This window comes from Sturnus vulgaris, chromosome 1 (assembly GCF_052056855.1).
Source record: "Sturnus vulgaris isolate bStuVul1 chromosome 1, bStuVul1.hap1, whole genome shotgun sequence".
In the NCBI taxonomy this organism is placed as follows: Eukaryota; Metazoa; Chordata; class Aves; order Passeriformes; family Sturnidae; genus Sturnus; species Sturnus vulgaris.
In genome coordinates, this window is record NC_142243.1 from 26,896,876 (window position 1) to 26,923,992 (window position 27,117).

Here is a 27,117-nt window from a genome sequence, read left to right on the forward strand (position 1 = left end):
TTCCTGTGAGACTTAAGTCCTTCCTTCGTAGTAACCTTATTAACACCTTATCTTGGTTATTCAAACAGTTTAGTTGGTATTATTACTGTTAAAAATGCATCAAGTACCAGGTATAAAGACTAGCCTTTGTTGCTGTTTTTTCTGAGATTTCTTTTGACTGTAATTTTCACAGCAAAGGAGAGTATGAAGTGCCAGTCATAGGAAATACAATGCTATTTATTAGTTTAGTGCAACCTTTATATAAAGGTCTTCATTTCTCTTGTCATTTTGTCTGAAGAAGAGGAAGGGTCCAGAGTATGAAGCCCGGAGAATTCTTAAGAGTGTCTCCTGGAATAAGATCAAGTAGATTCACTTTCTTTGGGATAGCACTACATATTCCAAGATAGAAAGTCAGATTATCACATCTAAGGTCCTGGAGATAGAGTAGTATAAGCTTTTAGTAATACTTTTTTGTGTATTTTTGAGTACCAAAGGGACCTCTGGTCTGTGGAGGGACATGGGATCTGCCTCTTGTAAACTTACCTCACTCCAGTGGAGAAATTAAAATGGAGAGCACAGATAATGTTTAAAAATAAAAAGAGCAGAAAAGTGCTGCAGAAGAAACATGGTTAGCTAGCAAAAGGTGAATAAGAGGAAAATGGGTATACAGCTTTTGCTTTTGAGGAATAAAAAGCTGTATGGGAGAAGAAACTTCAGAGAATCAAAAGATGGAAATACACCTTTCAGATTGTACAAGAAGTTCAGTAATAGTTCATGTTGAAGCTGTTTTACTGAATATGGGGTCATGTGTTTGATAAGAGAATGAGTCTTTCTCCAATCAAATTTACTGCAGTTTGTACAAAAGAGAGTGAGGTGAGTCAGAACGAGTTTTGTGGTTGGATTTGCAGGGAACCTTGAGAGGGGAACACCAATATGCTGAATTTCCAAATTCAGAACCCACCATGAAACAACCCATCTAAATTACTCATGGGTAAGTCAGCCTAATAAACAAACATTTGTGAATTACACCCTAAAAAACAGGTCCAAAAGGTGTTTGTAGAGCTTGACTTCAACTAATGCATTTTTTATTTTTAATTTTGTTTGAAGTCTTCTGGTACATCTTTCAATATCTGCTTAATAGTATGAGTTAATATTTGGAATTGATTACTGGTGCATTATTTGTGTAATCTATGTCTCCTCTGAATTCAAACCATCAGTATTGACAGGGGTTGTTAAAGAAAAGCTCAAATGCAGCTGTGGAAAAGAGAAATATGAGGAAAGAGTAAAGAAGGCAAGGTGGCTAACAGCAAAGGGTTTCAGGAAGGTGGAGAAAATTTGAGAAGGTTATGGAATTTGTGGAAGGTTGTGGTTGATGTCCTGAATTACCTGTTAGTGATGGAGGAAAATGTGTGTATTCATCAGTGTATTTCACATGCAGAAACCTTTTGTGTTATAAAGCAACTGAAGTGACTTTGAAGTTAGAAAGAGACTTTATTGTCTCTTTCCAAAAGCTGTGCAAGCCTCTATAAAAGCTAAGCTAGATTTGAATGCTTGAATAATTTTAATTAGTGTCCATCCTAAAATAAGAATGTGTAATATTGAATATATTTCTTGGGATTTTTTAAGAATTGGAATTGAAAAGTGGCATTGAAAGAAGAATTCAGTGCATTTGGAAGGGAAGAGGTGTGTGTCATCCCAACTTCAGTGCAATTTCCTTAGATGCTCCAAGCAGTTAATATATTTTCAGCAGTTTTTCTCCAACAATGCTGCTTAAGAAAGGGTCTTTTTCGCACAAGCCTTTCAAAATTCAGAACTACATCACTGTTATGTTAGTATGCCCTTTTATCTCTGATACTACACATTCTTTACCCTGAGTGGATGAAAGGAAATTCTCTGGATGTTGTGATTATTTAAGATGCAGAGCTTTTAAGATGTTTTAATTGTACAAATACACTTGCTTGAATAACACCGCAATTGTTCAATAAAGTTGAAAGGCTGGTGTATCAGCTTTCATGACCCTTATTCTGTTTACTGTGGTTACCTTCACTTTGGATCTGGCAGTTGCAGCATATTTGGTACATATATTTAAGTAAGTTTTTGATGGATATACAGAGATGCTGAAGAAACTGAAGATTTTTTGCTGAAGTAGTTTTGTTTTGCCTTTTTCATGTGTCTAAAGAGCAAGATGGGTAGGCTTGGTCTTGACACCATTTCTCATCAGCAGCACTTGAATCCATGGGGAATGATGGTGTCAGTAGTTTGTTATCTAAGTAAGAAAATACTAGTTTTGACAGTTCCCTTAAATGTGAGTCTCATAAGAGGCATATTCTCTTGTTTAATTAGAAGTAAAATAGAAGTACATGAGTTATGTGTATTAATTTCCTTTGCCAATCCTGTGGCAAATTAATTAATCATGTTTTAATCGTGTAAGCCTAGAGGCTAACAGAGCTCATCTTTGAGTGTCTGCTTTGCCAGAACAGTACAGATACAAAGGAAAAGCTGTCCTATCATTTCTCTTGGATAGAGATAAGAATGAAAATAGAAAAATGAATTCAACAACCAACAAACCCCTACTTTCCCTACAAAAAAAGAGCACATATTAAGCATGGAGAACTTTAGGATAAAATATAAGTGATATGTTCATAGCATAAGAACATGAATAGCTTATGTGTCTGGTGCTTTTTGGATGCTGTATTCAAACTATAAAAGCTTTGCAAATCGTTGTGGTTCTTAGCTAAAGAAGGATTAAGATAGTTACCCACTAACCTGTTTCTGAACTATTAAACATTCAGTGCTTGCAGTTTATCTGGATAGAACACAGACATTTTTCCATATGTAATGTGCAGCTGAGGTATAGTGATTTGTGTGATAGAGGAAGATGTGTCACACACTTAAAGTCATTTGCCATTAGTTGTAAGTATGGTACAAGCATCCTAAAAGGATTGTAGAGCTCAGTTTTAACTGCATTGTTTCCTATACAAGCGAAGGAAATGTTGCTTAATTTCTGTTAATACAGTTGGTGGCTAATATTGTCTTTTGTTTCTTGATTTATCCCCCTTTTCCTTGATCTTGGGATAAAACCTTTCCCAACAAGTCCCTTTGGCATTTCAAGTTAGTAAAAATGTTTGTTTTTTTTTAAATCCAAAGCTATAAATTTCATCAGCAGTGTGTCTAGTCCATCCTTAGGGTATTTTATTACACTGAGGTTTTTACTTTTTAAACAAGGTATGATGTAACATGTTCTGAAATGATTTAGTTGAAAGTAATTCCATGGAAAAGTTTGTAGTAATGCTCATGTGCTAATTTTTTCCATCTGCTATTAGTCTATTAAATAGCTGAATTTCCATCACTGACATAATTCATTTCAGAAAATAATCATCATGAAGAATAAGCACCATCAAGAAGCAGAGAGATGATTTGCACTCTTAAAGAACATAAGAATATATTAGATAAAATATGTTTGTATATCTATCTATATGTATAAATCCATAGCTCTTATGCTTACGCTTGTGAAAAGCCTGTGCATTCTTTTCTAAATTTCGTAGGCCTAATAGTATATTCGCTCTATTCTGTGTAGCTGCTGGCTTGAATGCATTTAATAGAAAATTTGTATCAGACAGTTGTTGCTATAAATGCATTATTTGTGACCCATTGTTAATTAAAAAAAATGAAGTGACCAATATAGGATGAATTAGACTCATATTTGGTCTTGAACACTAATTTTTTTTGTTTAACTTCAGAGGAACTTCCCCTCTCAGAAAAATAATTGTACATGTCCATACTGTATGGACTTAACAGTCTGTTTTCTGATGAAAAAGCTTAAGTGATAACTTACTAATTATTTTGTATCATAGGTAAATAATTACCCTTTATATCAGTAGCGATACTGGAATGTGATTTTGGAACAGGGGTTAATTAGTACTCTGAACCTGCTGCTATACTGAGATCTGCAAACAGACAAAACACCACAAACACTAAATGGCATACTTTAACAAAGAGAAGAAAACACTGAATCATCTGTGTCATCTATATCCTGGTATTCATAGGATAGATCCCTCCAGTGCACTTTTTTCTGGTTTTAAAGCTTCTGAGCAGTGGTGATTTTCATACTTCTGGGTCTTTTCCTTTAAGCTCCCTTACAGTAAACATTCTCTAAGGTGTTTATTGCATAATGTTTATTGCACTCCTCCACTTTGTTTTCTCTGTGTGACAGCAGAAGAGATGCAGCAGATTACAGACTTGGAATTGAAAAACATTTCATATATTTTCTGGACCTAAGTCAGATTTGTTGTAGAAAACACTGATATTTGGTTCCTTGTGGAATTACTTATGGGTGATTTGGCCCATAATCCAACTCTTCTTGTCAGAGTGTGTCTTCCAGTCATCAGATTCATTTATCAAAACAAGGGAGTTGAGTCACCTTTTCAGATCATTTGACATTCAAGAGATTTGTTTGATTTTTCTTCTCATGCTTCTAAAAGTAATTATTATTATTACCGTAGTTCCCATTAATATTTCAGAACAAAAGTAGTAAGCTACATGCCTAAAGAGCCTTAGAGCCTAACTATGTTAAAAGTGAATTAATAATGAACTGAGAAAAGGAATATAATACCTTTGACTACTGAAGTGGTTCCTCTGTAAAATAAACTGGGAAATACAGTTAAGCATGTAAATGCTCTGGAGTTAGGCATTCATATTTTCCCTCTAATCTCTTCACATGACTGTTTTATGTAATCTTCTTAATAACTAAATATAAAGGTCTCAAGATGGCTGGAAAATGCTATCATGCAGTTCTGCTTTTGAAGTCCAAATTTATTTATGTATATTTAAGCTGTGAATGGCCTTATGAAATGAGGGTTCCTCTTAGAAGAACATTATTAATTTAAAAAAATGAATTAGATCTGTTCAAAATTTCCACAAATCCAAGACATTTTTCTTTATTTAACCTTTTCACAGTCTCTGCCCTTCTTTAAAGTACATTCAGTCCTATATCATCTGTTACTCAGGAAGGTATTTAATACATGACTGGGCATCATTTGCATTATACAAGAAGATTAACTTTACAAGCTCTGCTATTAATCTGAGTAGCTCTACATATTGACCTATGAAAGAACATAATTAAGTTAGCTTAATTAAGTTAGTTAATTGTTACACTCTGATGAACTTACTATTGAGAGGAAATTAAAGGCAAATAGAAAATGGCATTCATTGGTTTGAAATCATATTTTAAAGGGTTTCAAAAAGATACTTTATATATAGATGATGAAAGTATCTATTGTGTAATAAGCAAAGCAGATGCAATTAAAATCCCTACAGTTTTCTCCTTTATTGCCTGACATTCATCTATATTTCTAAAAGAAATTTTTAAAGCGTGTTAAAAATGTAGAAAATAACTGTTGTGAGTTTTTTTCCCCCAATAGCCAAAAAATTGAATTCAGAAATCCTGTCTACACATGGACTACAGAGAAAAACACACTATCAAAGTTCATTAAATGTTATAATCTGATACCAAAGTCTCCTTTGGGATAGAGGAAATGATTGAAGGACCCCTCAGGGCAGCAAGCAATACCCCATCATGTGTGCATTCTCACACATTAGAATAAGAATGTCTTTCTCATGCAGTGATAGAGGGGAAAGGAGAGACACTCCTGGAATTTACTCTGTCAGCTGCATTTCTGTTGTCAGGGCTGCCTGCAAGTTCATTGCAGGAAAACATTCAGGACTTCAGCATGGATGCTGTGCATGGATAGACCCTCCACATGACTCCAACATCTGGGATGCATTCATCAGTCTTGATAAGCACTGATAAGTACCCTGGAGATCATCAATTCCAAGTAGCTGCAATTAATAAACAGTAAGAAAAAATGGCCAAACATGCAAAAATGTGCTACAGTGAATGCTGCCAAATGAGCAGTTTATTAATCTGTGAGATTCATTACTATTACAGTGGCTTTGGTTTGAAATTATTTTCTGTGAACAATTACTAGTTCTCTGTTCCTTCTTTTTTCTTTTTTTTTTTGTTTGCCAGGTCTATACATTTTCTGGATGTCATTCTCAAAGATTTTAGGATTTCTGCTTTCTTTCTGTTGTAAAAATTCATATTTTAACTCAAGTGAAAACAGTATTTTCCCTGAGGTATTATTCTTTGGCATTTCCAGATCACATGAAAGGGTCATTGATCTGTGGATATGTTCTCTGGAAAAATAGCAGCATTGAAAGCAGGAAGGCAGTGGCATTTAGGATGACTTGTGTACAAATTTGTATTCATATTCTGAAGACAGATAGGTTTGAATTGCATTCCTACAAAGAGAAAAAAGTCTTTCCTTAAATAATGCTTGATTCTTTTTATTTAGAAAAAAAAATCTGAAACAGTTTTTAAAATTGATAGGATAGGAAGAAGCAATTAAATTATGGCTACTGTATATTTTATGAGACATGTCTTTTCTCTTTAACACCTTCCTGCAAAAAATATTTAATTTTTGTAAATTCAGTTTGAAATTAGCATGTTGTTATATTTCTCCCCTTTAAAATGTTATCAAGCATTAAACAACTTGTTATATTCTAAGAGGAAAGAACAGCTTTGTTTTCAGCTTCAATTATGTGCTTTAAATCATATATTTTTTTTTTTTTATAGAGGGAGAGAGTGGAAAATTGATTAGAAAATAAGAATTAAGTGAGCTTTAGGTGGGAAAATAGGAAGAAGTTCAAGTTTAGGGCAATTTCCCACCTGCTGAGGACTTTGATGGGTGTACTGATGTCAGTGAGCTTCAGTGTACCTGTGTGCACTGTCTGGCCAGCTTTGCCTGTGTTGCTTTGAGATATCCATGATGTGGCATGGTGCAATGTCATGTAAGCCACTTTCACATTTCCTGTGTGGCCCATGTGATACACAATGGAAGTTTTTTCCTGGAGGAAAGTAAGTGTAGCTTCTTTCTTCAATATATTTATGCACATTTTTAGTGTTCTATTTTTTGTTTCTTTCCTGAGGGATTTGTTGTCTTCTCTCTTATCTGTAATATTTAAGTGAAAAATTAAGCTAATACATCCTTTGGTCATTGCATGCAGTGTAAATATTAGGGCTCACACTGCACTACATGAACAATGCAGTTATCCTTTTTATAGATGATGCATAATATCAGAAATTTCCTATTTTAATATGATAGGTTGCAAATATCATTAGAACCCTTTTAAGTTATTATGGACTAGATTTGAGATAATGAAGCTTGAACAGAGTCAAAGATTCCAATGTCATCCTTAAGGTAGTGGAGATAAGCAGAGGTCAGTCAGTAGTCATTAATAATGTAGGTTATATAGATTTTTCCTACCTAGTTGCTTCAGGGTTATCTCTAAACTGCAGTGCAATCCTAATAGTGTCCTAGTGCTGCTTTGCCAAACTGTTATTACTTTACATTTCTGTCACTGTTAAACAGAATATTTACACACTGAAGAGTTCATATTGCCTAAATATTTCAGCGCAGTAGGATCAGGATTTGTTATTTGTTAGAGTACATATTTTTGTAATTAGTGTGTATGTTTTGGTAGTCATATATACATTAACCTACCTGAATTAAGAGTATTTTAAAACTGAATTTATATTAACTTCAAGCATGCATTTTCTAAAGACTATCAAATAGGTTAACACACACTATTATCTTTAATAGCTAAATCTTAAATCCTTCTTAAGTGAACAGTTTTCCTATAACTAATTTTTAAGTGTGACTGCGTAGTCTCCCAAAATCTCTAGATTACCTGGAATACCCAGAACTATGTATTCTATGCTGTAGCTATGTAGTTTACTTAGAAACTGAATGTGTTCCTGAAAATATAGTTAAATTCACAGAAACTTAGATTGTGATGAGGAGTGGTATCTTTGGAAAGCTGGATTTCCATTATCCACTCCTAGGGTGTTTTACTCTGGTAAGAATCTTACTTGAATGGTTGGAATCATCATAGGAAAACAGCACAAGCCTCCTGTCAGTTAAGATACTTCTGTGTCCTCTCATAATGACTGCTTTGTATTACTCTGTAGTTCTCCATATGCACAATAAAGATGGAGGTATATCCACTGCATGACAGCTGGCTAAAGCTATTTGCCTAAAACTCCATAGATTCTGCCGGTGTTTACCAAGGAAGATACTTGCAGAGGACTTCTCAGGGCAGCTGAAAGAGGCTTTAATATACGGGGATGGCTGAGATGGGGTCTGGAGATGCTCTGCAATTCAGTGGCCACCAGACCAAGCCCACACTGCTGCTGAAAGGGCAGTCTGTGTTCACAGATTGCCTACTGCTCTTGTTGGAGCAGCAGATGAGTGAGCTGGGTCAGTGGACTGCTCTGGCAGACTATGGAGTGATACCCATGGGGCTGAAGGATGTGCATAGCTGTGGGCTATGAGCTCCCTCTTCAATGGTCCAGGGCTGACACTGAGACTGTGTTGTCATTTGGGTGCTCTGGAAAAAATAAATTAAAATAATTTTCAAAATACTCACCAGTGTTCCTGGATTTACTGTATTAGCCAGTTCTTCTGTACTTACCCATTCAAAAGGAGCACCTTTTTTCCCATTTTACAGCCTTATTCTCAGTTTACCCCTCAAGAATAGGCTTGTCATATGTGTGTTGTTCAGGAGATTGACTAGAATTAAGAGCTAATGTTGTAACTAATGAAAATCCTGCTTGATTCTGCCAATTAGGATCAATTTTTACCTATAAAGTGACAAATTACACAAAATTTAGATTCCTATTTGGTATCAAGAACCACAAGGACTGGAATTCACACAAAGTAGTGATGCACCTGCTTGCATCCATGTGAAGGTTTTTTGTGACAGTTATCAGGAAAAATCTTTTCAGACTATTAGTGGACAGAGGCATATTCACACTTTGCTTGCTGGAAAACTACCAGTGTTGATTTGGATTCATCAAGGTACAGGGACCCATGTGTGTCCTGCTCTTGGTCACAATAACCCAGTGGTTGGTACAGGCTCAGTGCAGAGAGGCTGGAAAACGTCCCAGCGAAAAAGAGTCTCAGGGTGCTGGTGACAGCAATTGAACATGAGCCAAGAGAGTGCCCAGGTGGCCAGGAAGGCCAGTGACATCCTGGATTGTAGCAGGGTTACTGTGGCCAGCAGGACCAGGAGAGTGACCATCCTGCTGTACTTGACACTGGTGAGGTCACACCTAAATTCCTGTGTCCAGTTTGGGGTCTTTCACTACAAGAAAGACACTGAGGTGCTGGAGTGTGACCAGAGAAGGCAACAGAACTGGGAAGGGTCTGAAGCAGAACTCTTGTGAGGAGTAGCAAAGGAGTTGGGAATGTTTAGTCTGGAGAAAAAGAAGCTTTGGGGGACCTTACCACTCTACAACCACCTGAAAGGAGGCTGCACTGAGGTGGGGTTGGTCTCTTCTCCCAGTTAACAAGTTGCAGGAGCAGAAGTGGCCTCAAGTTGTGCCAGGGGAGGTTTAGAAAGGATGTTAGGAAAAAAATGTGTTGAAAGAAAGGCTCCTCAGAGAAATAATTGAGTCACGATCCCTGGAGATTTTTAAAAGACTTTTAGTTCTTGCACTTAGGGACTGGTGAACTTGGCATTGGCAGGGTAATGGTTGGGGTTAAGGATCTTAGAGATCTTCTCCACTTAAACAATTCCATAGTTCTGTGATTCAGATTCAAATCTAGGATTCTAACCTGAGAATTCTGTCTGAAAGCAGAAGAAAATTCAAGTAGTAGGTTCTAATCTTTGGGAGACTTAGAATCAAAATTCCAAAATGAGCTGCCAGTGGAGAAATTTGCCTTAAATCTGTACAACTCACAATAGAATCATTCCCTGGTACTTGACTGCAGTTTCCCTCAAATTTTCAGTAGACCTTTTGTCTATTGCCAATATCACTAGTTATAGGTAAACTCAGTTAATCCAATATTGGTCACATAGGGTCACAAGGATATTATGCAAATAAATACCCGGAGTTTAGGAGCATAAAGACAGGCCTTTAGAAAACACGTATTACAGAAGTGTAAAAAATAAGTCAAAATAAAGGTGTAGTTGTTCTGATATATGTCCAGATCTGGGAGATATAATGCTCAAAATAGAAGACAAAATACTAAGTGCATGAAAAAAGAGAACATAAGGAAAGGAGCAGAGATTTTTAAGGCATTTTAGATGCCTACTTTTATTCTCATTTTCTGACTGTCTTTATTTATATATTTAGCTCTGGGAAAAAAATCTCAGTAAGTCAGCATTTAAAAATGGATTCACCCACAGAATATAATTTGGGTACAGGTGTGCATGCTGTGCAGACTTTTAGATTTTTTTTTCTGAAAAATGTTGCTTGTTTTAACAGTCTCTTTGTAGTTTCAAGGTGATATTTGAAACGGGAATAGAGGCAAATATGATGGTTTTATTCAGTATGTAGATAATCCGAAAGTCACCATTTTTCATATTGTAACCTGATAAGCAGCAGAGTAAAAATAACCCAATTTTGAAGTCATGGTGTTACTTGAGAAAGCTTTTAGTGTCTGCAGAGGCACCAAGATATTCAAAAAGGGGAAGCATATTAAAGCCTTATCAAAAGAATAAATCCAATCCCTGTTTCTTTAGGAAACATGAAATAGAGGAAACTTTCTTCTTCACCACAAGCATGACTGCAAGATCTCTCTTATGCTGTGGAGTGAAATGCATTTGATCCCTCCACCCCTGCCTCAAAATTTCATGCAAAACCACTAAAAACTCAGAGAAAAATGGAAATAAACATTTATTTCCATTATTTTATCTAAGATCAAAAGTTGGAAGAGCTTGGTGTGTTCTTTAAAATACTGTTCCTAAAGCCTATGTTTTCTAAATTCTTCATATGATACTATATGTTTCAGGTGGAATTTCTTTATCTCTAAAGTATTTGTATATAACAGTATTTATTTTTGGAAACTACTATGGGTAAATTTGATTTTTTCATGCCTTCATCTTGAAGTCTTCTCTGGGGCCATTGTATGTGGCAAGAAACTGGACTAGAGAAATATTTGCTGCTATCCATTGTAGATCGTTATTTCTTTATGTCACAAGTTAACCTACTATTGCCTATGTGCAGTGATGAAGCCAAGAAATGATGCCAAAAATGAAAACTTTTCAGATGCAGTATTGCAGATGTGCTGTGTTTCCAGGTTGGATTTTTTTTTCACCTAAGTTAGCATTTATGAATTGTGATTTCTAGTTTACTGTTTAATACAAACATAGCACTTTGAGAAAATGTCTTAGCCAATTTTCCTGAATATTATAACTTTCGATCTTCCTTATTTTTTATTTATTGAATTAATGCTACTTTATTTTCATTAAAATCAATATATATTGAATTTAATAAGCACAGGGTCTCAGCGTTATGGTCTGTGAAGCTCCCATAACACAAATTCGCAAATAATTCTGTGCAATTAAATATTACACTTTTCTTGTTTCAGTCTTATCCCCCAAGAACTTGTAGTTTTGGGTATTTGATTTTTTTTATTTTAGCTCTATAATTCGTATCATGAATGCATTTCAGTGTTGCAGTCTGGGCTATATGGCTAAAATCACTGAATCAAAAAAAAAAAAAAGGAAATTACCTCAAAGAGCTTTCATTTCTACTATAAATCCAGACACTGTGGATTTTAAAAAAATTAAATGATGTTGTTTTCATTCTTTTTACTACATTTTGGCTAGAGTTTGCACTTAATAGGAGAAAATTATTTTCTTTTTTTAAGGGAAAGACTGTTCATAAGGCTAATAATATTGTTTTAAATATTTGGAAATTTCACATTCTTTTTCTACATTGTTTATTATTGAGCAGGTTATAGTAGCCTCTGCTTCTCTACATAATGCAGAAACTTAAGTTAGTAATAGAAGCAAGATTAAAGACAGTGAACACATCACAGAATGGAACAATTCCTAGCGAATTCCTAGTCTTCTTAATTGGTAAACTTAAGCTTAAGCTAGAGAGGTATTGCACGTATCAAGCAGGAAAATGGAAGGTTGTTTGCATAAATATTTTTCCACTGTTAAAGCATGTCATTAAAAGGCTTTATCAAATCAGACCAAGGATCTGTATCAAGCAGCTTCATCATCCATAGAGTCATGAAGTGAATGTCATCAAAAATCACTGGGCCTAAAAACTTATCAGCTCACTCTGATAAAATGGGTGCATTTTTATTTGCACAATAACCTCAAATCCTCATATTAAAAAGTGGCAAATTTTTTTGCCCTTTACTGTTCTAAGTGTGACACATGTAACAATTATTCATCACTCCATAATGGATCATTTTTATCAGAGTTCTATGTCTTTTCTGTATACATAGAATAAATATTTATGTTTTCTCATTTTTCTGAACTAGAAGATACTGATAGAATAGGTTTGAAGTGTCAACTATAATTCATTGCATGCAAAGAAAAGCTTTATACTGATACTGTGCTAAAGGAAAAGAATATCTAAATCATTTCAGCAGTGAGCTTATAACCAAGATAATATCAGCATTTTCCTTCTTGAAAATAAATATGCCATAAATTAAAGGAGTTCTTCAGTATTTTATTAAAATGCTTCAGACAAGTTTAACCCTGTCTTCAACAGGAGTATATGTATGAATACGAAAACCTTTTTTTTTAAAAAAAAAGTGAAGGTCAAGTCAAAGTTAAAACAAACCTGAAGTAAACTTCCTACTAATCCCGAAAATATTTTATTTAGAAGATGTTAGAAAACTATGACACATGTTGAGTTCAATTCAAAGGTGCCCATTTTATTCTTACAGAAAACTTAAGATATATCTAGCACTTTACTGTTTTGTACAATAGTAATGTAGTCTGGCAAAAAGACCACAAAATATGTGTATACTAAGTACATTTGAATGAACTCTTTATTTAGTTAAAATTAGCTTTAGCAATAGATATAATAGTGGAGAGGTACATATTGCAGTATATAATTATGTTTAAATATACACATAGTAAAGTAATTGGGTAATAATATAATATAATATAATATAATATAATATAATATAATATAATATAATATAATATAATATAATATAATATAATATAATATAATATAATATAATATAATATAATATAATATAATATAATATAATATAATATAATATAATATAATATAATATAATATATTTAGAATCCAAAATATGCTTGTAATGAAGCATTTTATACACAAATGCTATAGTTCCTATAAATACTATGGTATCTCACCACATCTTCAGCTCTGCTTCCAGCTTCTTTAGCAAGAAAATGCAGGGAAGTGTTGGTACTATTTGTAAGGAAGTAATAATGGAAGAGAAAAGTTGTATGTGATGAAACCCTGCATCTGTTTTGTGGAATTTGCAGCTATCCCTTTATTATTGTTTGAAACCCATTTGATTTGTAGTACTTTAAAGTGTCATGTCCTGTGTTTCTCTAATCTGTTGAGTGAGTGGTTAAGTTTTGTGCTTTCTTTGTGAATGCTCTTTTCCCAAGTCCAGCAGCAGCAACTCTCACATTTACAGCTACTGCCTTTCCAGCTGCAGCTTTAGAGTCTTCTGAGAGAGGTGCTCTCCAAGGTACCTGGTCAGAAGTGTCACTGCTGTTTTTTGGAGCCAGTCCCTTCACAAAGAACCAAGGCATCCATCACAGCTTCTTGCAAACAAGCAGAAAGCTGAAATGACGTCTTAATGTTTCTGATGCATATTAGAATTTTACTGTGAACTCCAAATGTTTTATTTCAGCAATATATTTAATTTTATTCTCTGATTAGTATTGCATTACATTGATGATGAAGTAAGTAGAAAGATTTCATAAGGTCATGTATTTAATACGAAACATCAAAATATAGTTTTATGGGGTATACCCAGTGTTCTGGTTTAGAACTGCTGCCTATAAATGTGATAATTGTCTTCTTTAGAAATCAGATATTAAAGGACAATGTGAGAATGAATCTTTCTATGACAAAATCACAGAAGCAGTCCATTTTAGAAGCAATTAGTATGTTTGGAAGGTCATTAATGTAAAGCTGTGAATTTGTCCCCACAAGATACATGGATAAGCTAAGTGATCTTATGGTATTTGCTGTTGTCAAATTGCATTAGCATCTCAGGCTTGATAAGAATGTCATTAATGTGAAACAAAAATTAATTGCTATGATAAAGCAGTAAAGCTTGTTTAATACTGCATGATCAGTAGCTTGAAAGAAACTTACAATTTCAATTTTAATTCTTTCTGTAAACATTTCCAGTTCCTACAGACTCTGAATCTTTACCTTTTGTTATTATTTGCAGACAGAGTGCAGTTTACTCTTGGATGGGCATTCTGTAAAGCAGCTTGCCAACTGTTCTTGCCAGAATGTTTGTAGCATATGTATTTTGCATTGTTGCATCCTGAATTCAATGTGGAGCATAAAGATGATGAGTTATGTTCTAGGCATTCCTTCTACTGTCCATCAAATGCATCTTGTGAAAGCGAATTTCCAAATTTTCAGAGACCTCAAAGGAAAGAAGAATTCGAGTCACAATCATTGAAATTAACATTGGTTCTATATCTGACTGCATAGAAATTAACTGATTACCTTTGGTTATGCTTTGTTCAGGTCTTAGAAAGCTTTTTTAACATTATGATTTTTATGTACACTGAACTCTGCTCAGCCATGTCAGAGGCTCAAAGTAACACAGTTCTTCAATCCAATCAGCTGCCTACAAACAGGATAAGAACCTGCTTTAACTGATAGGTTCCACTGCTTTCTAGTTCAGAATAAAGGAGATGCAATATGAGGGCATATCTGTATCAAAGTGGGGGATCCTACTCTTGGAAATCAGGCATTTATTTAGGCCAGCACATCCATTTGTCTTTTGGCTATGAAGAGCCATGCTGGCAAATTTGCATTCGCAGTGCATCTTTCAAAATACTGGCTTCTAGGTACTGTAGGAAAAGTTCATCAGACAAAACCTGCATTAAGCTACCAATATGTATTTTTGCACATAGCAGAGGCTTTTCTCATTGTGGTAAACTCAGTATCTTCAGACATCAGGTGAATTGATTTTGTTACAAGTCAGCTTTTTGTGCTTTGAAATGAAACTACTGAGAAGTCCTTGGTTGTCTTCATCCCTTCCAGAGCCATGGGATCCTGTCTACTTTGCATAACAAGTGTGATGTCTTCCTGGCAGATGGAGCAGTCATGATGACTCCTAGTACCTCACTCTTTTCAAACATATATCAGTCCTTCTGAGGCAAGCAAACTTCAGAATCATAAAATGTGTTAAACTTTGATTGACTCGTGGCAGCTTCTGTGTTCCATTATGAGAATTCACATCTTCAGAATGTTTTTGGAGTAGCTCACTTCACATCTTCTAGCACCAAATAACTTTATTAAGGAAGGCTGTCACTTGTCAGAAGTGAGGTCATATTGGTCTCTTCATGATAGCATTCCACTTAGCTGTAAGTGCATGGCTTAGAAATTTCAGCAAGGCAGCCAGTCTTGCATTTGAAAATGGTATTTCAGTGAGACATTCAGGACAGATGTACTTCAGGACTTTCTGAAGTGAAAGTTTCTTAAGCAACATATCCTTGATCGTGCCTCTCAGAGAGTACAAAACAGATTGTTAACTGCAGAGTATCTACTGCTTGATTTTGAAGGGCTTGCTAGATCACTGGTTCATAAGCATTAATGTGGAAAGCACAAGGCAAGCTTTTCAGGAGGTCTGGCCTTTCATTTGTTTGGACAGGCATTTTGTTGTTAATTGACTCTTCTCATCCTTTCCTGACATGGGTTATGAAGTCATATGCCCTAAGGAAATGAAATTCAATTATGCATTTAATATTTTTTGATTAGTGGGGCACATGCATCTGGCATGATGAAAGCAGAATGATTTTATGTATAGAAGTTAGTTATAAAAATTGTCTCGGTATCAATATGATCACAACCTGCTGCACTCCTGGGAAAACCTCTAACACTTGAGACAAAAGCTGCTGTTATCACTACTAGAATCTGTTGCACTAAGAGTATAGAAATTTGGCAGAAACTAAAGACCCTTGCTTTCCAGCTAGTCCTCAGTGATCAAAGGGGCTGGGTGTGGCACATTTCATGAATATCCCTTTGCTACATATCTCATGGCATATGTCATGGCTATAGGCCTCATTCCTATGGAATCTAAAATTTTTTCCGAGTGATAAAACGTTAATATGATGGGAGTTCTAAAATATTTTAATATCTTTATCTGAAAGTGATAACAAAAATAGGTCACTATGTCCACATGGGTGGTGGTTGTCTGGATGGAGCATAGTCCCAGAATACATATTAGATCTTTAGAGAGAGAGAGAGACTGGTGCCTGTTTCAGTTTCTTCACTTTAATTCTCTTAAATGTAAGATTAGAGGAAAAATTATGAATCAGAATCTTAAAAAAGCAGAACAGCTGCCAGAAATTTCCTTTCTGGGGAAATCTACTCTGTCCCCCACCTTGAATATACCTATAAGTGGAAAGCTGTTGTGTCTACATTATTCTTTTACCAAGAGAATATGTTCTTTTAAGGAAGTAGATGAAGAACAGCAACAAAGAAAGAAAGGAGAGCTTGTATCTAAAGGAAATAATACTAAGATTTTAAGTGTCATCCTAAGGATCTCCAGGAACTTTCCTGGTTAAAAGATGATAATTCTGTGGAGTAGCTGTGAAAGCTAGAAGGAAAGAAGCCTGAAGGTGGTGAAATATACACCTAAGTATGAAGTTCTACACATACCAAGAAAGCAGTTTGTGGGAGGAAAGTGAAGGAACATTGAAACATGCTATTTTTATCAGCTTTTGTCTAGTTATCAGCTCAAAACAACCAATTAGGCAGGGAGAAAATTCCCTTTTATTCTCTGTATCAGTGGATAAGACCTTGAAAATGAAAAAAAGTATGTTTGGGACTTTACCCAAGGAGTAGGGGAGGGATGTGTTGCATTTAATGAACTATTCAGACAAAATAAAAATTTTAGCTGTCACCTCAGTTACTCAGAAAAACAACAGGAAAAAGAGAATCACAGATACAACCTGTATTTTTACATAGGCCAGGAATGCAAATCCTTTTCATTAATCAAGAAGGCTGGCTTATTACTGAGACTCAGCGCAGGAAAAATGCAGTTCAAATCTTGCTGGAAAGAATATTGCCAGGGAATGTATTTTCTGAGGTTTTGGGTATTCTTCCTCCTCCTACACATTTTTTTTTTCCCTTCTACCGGCCTAACTCTGAAATAGCCTTTATAGACAAAACCTTATACTTTTTGAAAAAATTACAGAAAGTGTAAAGGAACAAATTTACCTTTCTGTGAAGAAGAGTGTAAAACTGACAAATTTGAAAGAAACTACATTAAGAAAATGTTTGCTTCCCAAATTGTAGAGATTTTTAATATGGGTATACACCATTTTCTTTCTCCTTCTTCTACTCAAGACATGTTAAAGACAAACACCTCTATGAATAGATACTTGTTTGGTTAGGATCAAAAGGTATGTGGCACTGTTGTGATAGGAATGTCTTAGTGGTATGCTTCCATCATGTTTAAGTTTTTTAGAGACTGTTGAGCTTCTACTTTTTCTTTAAATCCTTGGTTAATCAAAGTCTGACGTCATATTCACAACCAATGAGCAGCAGCCATGTGTTGCCTTTAAGACACGAATAGACTTATGCCTTCTACAAAGAAAACATGAGAGTGTTGGTTTTCTGACCAGGACACATACATGGCAACCTGTTGGCATCTGCAAGTGTCTGTCCTTTTCAGGAAAGGATCAGTTCAAGAAATAAAAGACAAAAGTAGCAATGTTCATTGCCTAGGAAATCACTGCTTTCTGTGATGAATGGTCTCCTGTCTGCTGTGGGGTGACTGTTTAAGGTACATGTGGTGCTTTCACCTGAGAGGAGACAGTACCTAATCACAAAGCTCTCTGAATAGGGGGCTTATTCTCTCATGGGCTGCACCAGCAAAGTACCTAATGCTGTAATAACCTACAAATCTGAGCTATTCAATTTGGGATGAGTGTTACCATCAACTATTGTGGCTTTCAGTAGAGTGACTGTTCCTGTTCTTGTCAGACTAATTCTCTTACCTGCCTTGTTGAGTCATGTCTTGATGTGTGAGAATTATTTCCAGTCTAGTGCAGAATGCTCGTTTGTATAAAGCCATCTGTGGGTTAAACGTCTCAGTTAACGAGAAATGTGCTGTGTGGGATTGGATTATCACCTGGATTAGATTTCTAATGCAATAAAATTCCAGGCATCCTCTTCCTCCAGTATTTTCTCAACACTTCAGTCTATATTATGGTGGAAATTGGATTAAAAGGACAATGCATGAAGTCATTTGCTGAAGCAAATGGTGTTAGTGCCAAATTTTGTATAAAAGGATGCTGCTGAAAGGACCACATGTCTCTCTTTTAATCCATAGAGAATCCCCTGCCTCTGAGTTTAAGGACTTCATTTCCAAATACAATCCACAAGGGGTACATAAACCTCTGTTAAACAGTTCATTTTGTGCATTCATCTCTTGTTTGTTTATGGTATTAAAAATGTTGTTTTCAGCCTGGAACAATCTCATTCATGTGGAAATCACTTTGTAAATTTAAATACTGTATTAGTGACAGTTCTGTTCAAAGTATTTTAACATGTTGGGCAGTATCAGTTGCGATCCTCCTGTAATTAAAGTTTTAAATATATGAAAGAAAATTCTGCCTTCTATTTTTCTCAATGAAATAAAGATTTTCAAGAGAAAAAATTGGTTATATGTAGAGACAAGGCTCACCATGTCTGAAAATGTGATGTTGCTAGGACAAATGAATGATTGCTGTTCTTGGATGAAAGGAATATTGTATATGAAACTTCCACTGTCCATTGAGTGGACAGTAAAGTTTGAATTCTAGGTGCAAGACAAGATGTAAATGATACTTTTTAAAAATCCAAAATCAGAAGATAAATATCCAAAAGTTTCTACACCTAAAGATGTAATTCTTTTTAACAGAATTAACTTTAAATGATGCAAGATGGCCTAAAAATGAAAGTACATTCTGTAGAAAAACTTAACTCTAGATGACCAGTTTTCAGAGAGACAATGGACCACCACTTAAATTCCATTAGGATGTGGTGTTCCCTGGAGAGCAGGTGCTTCTCCTTCTGAGAAAGACAAAGAGACACATCAATTTCATTTGATCCCACTAAATGATTTACTAGCACTGACTTGGTAGTTACTTCCTTATTACATTACATGTTTTAAAAATTGTCTCCATTCTCTATTCATCATTCCAAACTAGACACCTCTTTTTATGCATTGCTTTCTGATTGATCTCAAAGCATCTTTCCAATTAAATAATTTCCTGACAAAAAACAAGTTTATATGAAGTAAAACTGTTTTTTGTCTACATTATAGGTTGCTGCATATTATAAAACATCATGTATCATAAAATTCCTGCTATTAATGGTTGTTTACTTTTTCTAGACACAAAAAATAAGCATCAGAACTTAAAACCAGACAATTTCTTGCAATAACTACACTCATTTTATGTCTTCTTTTCTGGCTTCAGAAAGAATGGGTGATGTTCTGTGCTAGAAAAGTTAATGCTTTTAAAGTCTTCTGTACTCACTGAATGTAATAACAATGACAGCACTTAGCACTTATATAAATCTTTTCATGCACAGAGCTCCATCCTAACATTGAAAGTATTATTATTCACATTTTACGGATAAGTTCTTTAACATTCTACCAGTGAGTTCAATTTCCACACCCTCCAGGCCAAGTAAGCATTATAGCAGGGGTGCAAATGTCAGAGATTTCAGCTGAGAAATTCCTCATCTGAATCTCAGACCTTGCTTTGCTATCGACACATGCTTTAGCTTTATGCTAGTGACCCTCCTTTAGAATAGAAGACCTGTTAAGGGCCACTTCTCCATTTCATCTTCTTCTTCACTGACATTTTCCAGAAATTCAGAGGTTTCCTCAGCTTTTCCTACACAGGGAGTTGACTCCTTGACCTCAACTCAGAAGGACACCTCTAGAGACTGACAAAGCTTCAGTATTGTTTTGATAAAATATCTCCAATAACTGTCTGATTTTCTGTCTTTACAATCAGTTTCTTTTATATGAAAATTTAAAAAATTCTATTTGAAATAATAATATATACATTTTGATGATAGCCACTTTTTAGTTATTCTTCATTTATTAGCCATACTTGGAACCAAAATATGATTAATATACATGGCCATTATCCTGACCTGCTTAGTTTCCCTGATATATTACTTCTTGTTCTTCTTTAGTTTTTTTTTTTAATAACTGATGTTGCACTCTACATGATCAAACTCCCCAGATGTGTTTATATAGCATGTGGTATGATATGACTTGGCCAGTTTTGCATTATTTATTAATATTATAGGTAAATAAATATTATATCTATGTATTATCATTTATAATTTTGAAGAGCAAAATCTTCAAATGAGACCTAGAGACTTTTCTATATCTAGATCTTAAAAAGCATCATTTGGTGGAATTTTCAGTGGAGAGGGGAAGCAACCCCTAACAAATTTTTTCATTATTTGCTCTTTTGAGAACTTATCTCCTGAAAGGTTTCCTTGAGTGCAAATGAATTGAAAATATCTAAGTCCAATTCAAGCAGCAAGTAATTAATGCTACTTTCACTGACATTAGGAGAGTACTGACAGACGAAGAGAAACATCAGTTAAAGCAGGAAAAGTAAGATCCTTGATTTGTTTACTGCCAAATTAGATGGCGTTTGTTGTATTTTCTTCACAGTCATATATAGTTAATAATCATATTTAAAAATTATATTGGCAGAATAAGTAGTAAAGTTATCTTTTTCTTCTAAATTTATATGGTGATTTAAATGGCAGTACTACAGGCTTCTGTGGTTCTTGGTCTATTGGTCATCTAAGTTACATGTAGAGGAGAGGAAACAGCAAAATGGGTTTCAAATCTAAGTGGTATTTGCCAAAGAAGAATAAAGGTGACATGGAAAGTTTATCATCAGTAAGTTTATAATTTTATCTTAAATCATCAGTAAACAGAAAATAAGGAAATAGCTACTGGCCGTTAATTCTTAGAATAATGATATCTGGTTCCTGGAGCTCCTGTGTATGCAGAAAGAGAAAAGCCAATGAATGAAACCGAATAGATTGCAGTTAAGTAAAATGAATGGAGATGGAAGCTTTTGCTTGATGTTGTTAGATAACACTGACAGGTACAAGAGCAGGTAACAAACATCACCGTGGGGCTGTAGCTGGCCCTCCATAAGGTGATGGACAGAAGCTCTGTAGAGGCAGTTGAGTCGCAGCACTAGGATTTCAGGGAAACATAGAGGTCTGAAAATAGCTCATCTTCCTCTTAAATACTTATAATTAAGACACCCTGCCTGATTCAGGGGCAGTTTAAACGGTATCCATTGCAGAGAAGCGTTGTTCTGCAGTGTAGCTCAGATGAGTTGAATGTAACAGTGCATGTATACGTGTTTGCAAGTTGTGCCCCTTAATGGAAAAGAATATTATGTCTTGGAAACACTGATGTAATGAGAGACAAAAAGCCTTCTGAGGCATAGAGTTTAGTGAGCTTCAAAAGGAGTTCCAATGAATGATATTAAGTGACTTCAGAGTGTTAAGGAAAAAGTACATAAACAACAATTTATAATGTAAGCTCTGTAATGAGCTCTTCTATCATAAATATGCAAAACACTAATTAGTTATAGCCAAATTTCCCTAGCTTTGGGAATCTTTTAGAATATAGCTTTTCAGTAATTGAATCACATCAAAGTATTTTTTCTCCCACTCTTCTAAGAACATTATGTGTCATTTGTTGGAGGGTAGGCAGAGATGGGAAGCAAGCTGTTGACAAACCAAAAGATGACTTTGATGTGGTTTAGTGAAACAGTGACTTACAAATTTATCAGAAAGAAATGCACAATGAACATATAAGAAGCCCTGTTTGCAGTGACTACCAGCACCGAGATGTCTATCAATTAGTTTGATTCTAATTTTCAGAAAGGCAACTTTTTTTTTTTTTCCCACAAAGTGTATAAATATTCTTAGATAGAAGTTTTTGAAGGATTTCAGAGTATGTTTGAAGGCAGATGCTGCTCTTACTGGTCATGTTTTCTATCTTTTGATGATATTTGAAACATTAAATGTTTGGATGTCACATGATTTGTTGTTGAAAGAATTTAATTTGATGTTGACTTCAAAAAATTACAGTGAAGTAATCGCCATCATGACAAACTACCAAAACATTCCTCAGTATACCCACTGAATTAAGTAACATTTGGCTTTCAGTCCTCACTTGGAATTGCAAAGAGTAATGTAGTTTGAGGAGATCTACTTTTGAATCTGATACTTTTTTTTTTTTTTTAATTTAGAAGCTGATCAGCCTGAAACTGTTAAAACCTTGGTATATTAAATGTTACAATTTTGATTCCAAATTGACTACGTCTTTATTACCAATATGCCCTCGATGCTTCTAAGGCAACTGATTTGAACTATTGTACGAAACAGGACTTTTTAGGCGTGATTACAGGCTCAGAACAGAATCCTTCAAATAAAGCAATAAAATCAAAATATAAAAACAAATCTACAACACTTTCTTTGGAATCAAACGAACTAAGTCCAACCTTTAAAGCCATAGATATCTTGTCTTGTTAAGATTCAAGTCCATTGCCAAATGGGTGAAGGGAATCATTCTATGATTCTATATAGTCAAATTAAAAGTGTTTGTACGTCTTGGAAAGCAGTGATTTTGACTTCTGGGTAGGTCTGCAATACTTGTTAATTCAGATTAAATGAATGATAACAGTAGGAAAAGAGTAGATCTTCCAGGACAGATGGAAGGGACTGCTAATACGACACTGCAGATCTGGTCTTAAAATGTTCTTTTGGGGATTTTATTTAATTGAAGTTGTTGAAATAATTGAAACGTTTGCTTAAGTATAGTTGTTGAATTTTGAATTTCAATATCAGTATGTGTTTGGGGGATCTGCTGAAAGGAATTTTGGGTTTTTTTTGGGTTTTGGGGTTTTTTAAAGCAGAAGTCTTTTTAGTCTTTAATTGCTTCCGCAGTAGCACAGATTCTGTTTGCTCTCACAGTCCAGCCTTCATCTACTTCTCCAGCTTCATTCATTTCTATCTGTTTTGTTGGCGACTTCATGGATTGTGACTAAATATAGGAGTTCAGTATTACAGCAAATATAAAGTCATTTCTACAACATTTACTTATATCACATTTTGGAAAATAAATGACAAAATGAAGGCAATGTCATCATATTAACTCTACTGAAAGTTCCAGCTTTTATGCCTTGAACCTGAATAGAATTTCATGGCTGTACTCAGGTGAAATGTGCCAATGAAATAAGAAGAAAAAAGCTTTCTGAATTCTTAATCTGTTGTATTATAGCAATATTTTCATGAATTCCCAAGTTAATAAATTTATAATGCTGCAGTAAGTTTTTCCAATTAAATGTGCATTTTCTTTTGTCATAAGGAAGGAAAAAACTTTAATTATGCTTTTTACAGTAATTTAATTAAGCATTTCCTGTAAGTTCATTTCAGTATCTATCATGGCTCACTAAAGTTGAAATTCAGTATAGAATGGTAGATAAATTGCCCTTTGTCTTCGATGAAATAAGAATCCTAAATATGCAGAGTCATGAAATTTAATTGTGTTCCTCAATTGCTTATTCAATGCTTTGGAAACCTGAATCAAGAAATACAGAAGAAGAGGGCCAAAGGTTGTTAAATGTAGCGAGTAACACAGATTCTGAACTTTACTTAATGAACCGAATGTTTATTACTATGAAATAAATGCACCATTTAAAGAATTATGGTGGAAATGTAAAACATTAAAACTAATTCATTTTGGTCAGAAGCATGCAACACACCCATTTTTCCTAAGACATTTTCATTTCAGTCTGTATTTTCTGTTATTGAGATAAATTTATTCCTTTCATATGGTAGTGCTGTCTTTTCCTGTTGTAAATATCTCCTTCAGTGAAGTTTATAGTGATGTCTTTCAGCTGCCATCAACTTTATGTGGTGTGTCTTGACAGTAGATTCCAGAAGCATTTTTGTATAACTCAGTTGTTACATTAAAGTATGTTAATACTTTTCCATTTAGTGTTGTTAATCATTTTTGAAGCAAAAATATTCAGACATCTTGATAAAGGGCTATAGATATATATAGATTATATGCAGATTATATTTCATGAACTTACTTGAGAAAGCAGATAAAGCACGAAAAAGCCTTCAGCTGTCATTTGGTACCTACCAAGATACATCTATAGCCTAACAAAAGCTCTTAAAAATTAAACTTGTGTTTCTTAGTTGGTTTTTTTGTCCATTAAATAGTAATAAGAAATAGAGCTATTAATTCCTTATTGTTGGCTGAAGCACCTTTTGTTCTCATGTAATTATTGTAAGAAGAAGCCATTTTATTTCCTAGTATAAAGAACACAAACATGAATAAGGTTTGTTTCTTATAATTTAGTAAATGTATAGTGTAAATTAGTGAGAGTATAACCGTAAATATTTAAAATTATCTTCATTATAATATGCATTTCTAGGCTATGAAATATTATTCTGTAGTAGTGTATATTTATTATATAAATAAGAACTTTCTGGTTTAAATTTACAATTCATAAAAATAATTATTATGTTGCTACATTAGTAGAAGATGCTATTGTGGTTTCCATGTATGTGTTTATATATGCACAGATGTAATTATTATAATTGAAGGACAAATTTGCCTTAGAAATTGTCTTATTCATGACAGTGTCAGACTTGAAAATTAGAGTGCCCTCTCACACTGGAGTAGAAATTAAGACTTTGCCCATATGGGCATGGTACGGTCCTGTTAAAGCTGCTTTTCATCTCTTTCTTAGTTGATGTTGCAGTTTTGTGATATCTAAGCATTTATAGGTGCAGTCAAATGTTCATAAAACTGAACCTTTGGAGACTCAAATTCCTAAAGAGGAAGCATTTTCCTCTACTTTCTTCAAGGAGAACCAGCTGAACTTGTAAAACAATGGTTGGGTTTCAAGCACCACCTGCCCTGAAGAGGATCCCAACTGTAGTGGCAGTCAGCCAAAGGGACCACTCAGTGGAATGGTTGCCTACTAAAAAAGAGAGGAACAGATGGAAGATTTGAAATCTGGCATGAAGTTCCACTTCTGTACTAAGCGTTAAATGAAATTTGACTATAAGGGCTCTTGCGATGGTACATTTATCTGTATAATCAGAATTAGCAACAAGGAAATAGAAAATACAGAACACTGACAAACATTTCAAAAATATTTTAAAGTTCTTGTAGCAGTGTGAGTTAAAGGAAAGAGTTTGTGATAAACATGCAGCTGCTTGTAGCTTCTTAAAGAGGAGCTTTAGTGTAAAAGTAGTTTTGCTGGTCTTGCATTGCCACCTAGAGCTCGGCAGTTTGTACTGCTTGGTAAGGAAACACTGCAGCATTGCTCTTTTCACTGAACAAAGTGGGGTGGAGAGCTGCTTCCAGTTAATTGATGTCATGTTTGCTTACATTGTAATGGTTAGTCCCTTCATAGCCTCCATTTTATTGTGTACCAGATCAGCAGAGATTCTGGTGTAGGACTTTGGTGGGCTTTGACAGTAAGAATTAATGGCAATGTGCATTATAAGGTACAACTGTCAGATATCCAGTGGTCCCAAAGGGGGCATTTTCTTGATGGCTGCTTTAGAATTCTTCATGAAGCAAATGTCAAACTTGTCAAGGCTGTCACTATGAAAATGATCCATGTAGCAAGGGTCTCCTTTTCTTGAGAAACAAACAGCTGCCTTATCACTGCAGAGCTGTGGTGACAGAAAACTGTCATCTATCACAAGAAATTTTTATTTGCTTCTAAAATCCACTGGTAAAGAACTGTTCCATTTGTACTTTATTTTTGCACCACTGTTCATTACAAGGGTTGCCGTCATACTGTTGAAGAAGATAACATAGGCTTTGGAATTAAAATAACTTTTGAATTTTACTGCTGGATGCTTTCCTTTTGGTGATTTAACAGAGAGACTATCTTAGCTCCCAGGTTTTCCCTGGCACTTGTTTTCTTCCAAATTTGGCCTGTGATTTGGGAAGCTAGACTTTCTCATACACAAACAAAAGCTCTAATATTTAATAAATTCCTTTTTTTTTTTTGCCCTGATGTATTTTTTAAGAGTATTAGAAGTATTTTTACCTACTTCCAACTGGTGTTTTCCTAGCTAGATTTTGTGAGGCAAGAGATGAAATGCCAGCTGGGCATCCTTAATACTTGAGTCTGTTAGTTGTATTGTAGGTCTTTTGGGTTAAGATACTCTAGAAAGTACTGGTATCAGAATCTGGACCTGAGGGCTTTTGAGATGCTATTTCTAGATTATGTACTGGCAGAGACAACTTTAGTCATTCCTCCTTATAGCAGGGCATTTTTGTGTTTTGCATACTTTCTTATTATTCAGATGGTTCTTTACGTAATCCTGTAATATATAGCTGTTTATTAAGCTTAGAATATCAGTTAGAGTTGGCAAAATACGCAACATCATAATGCAACTCTAGATATTACAGTTGTGGTGCAATGAACAGAACTGGGAATTGATGCATGTCCTAGCACAGTTAATTAATGTGTGATCTGTTCTATTTGCAGAAGAGTGTCAGATTTCCTGTAGAGTTAAGAATTGTCTAATTCACTGCCGTTTTCCAGATTTTATTTCATTAACTAATGGAGGAAAAAGAAATTCTTAAACATTTTGAAGGAAATTGGTTGGAGGGGGTAAAAAGAGAAAGGGATACTCAGACCCTTATTTCTAGGCTTTTTAAAATTTTTTTTCTTTTTTCATTACAGAATTTGTCTACAGGGTAATATTCTGAAATAATTACTACAAAATTAACTTTCTGTGCTAGACCCATTATTCTTTGGTCAGAGAATAATGTGATTGACCTTTTAACATGTTTTCAAAGGAGATGAAATTGTATCACAGTTTTTCTCAACTGTCAGCTCAAAACTTTAGATATAGAATTTTAAAGTCAGACTCTTACCTTTAGTTTTTGTCATATAAAGATATCTAAATATTGAAGTATTCTCATTAACTTCAGCAAAACTATTGAGTGCTTAATACTTCAATAAATCAAACAATTATGTGGCAGATTTTAGGGT

The 27,117-nt window shown here is 34.7% G+C and overlaps 1 protein-coding gene across 1 annotated transcript in view; it reads left to right on the forward strand.

The window, feature by feature from the left end:
• PHF14 (PHD finger protein 14) overlaps positions 1-27,117 on the forward strand; it is a 159,415-nt gene that overhangs the window by 128,307 nt on the left and 3,991 nt on the right. The window lies entirely within an intron of this gene.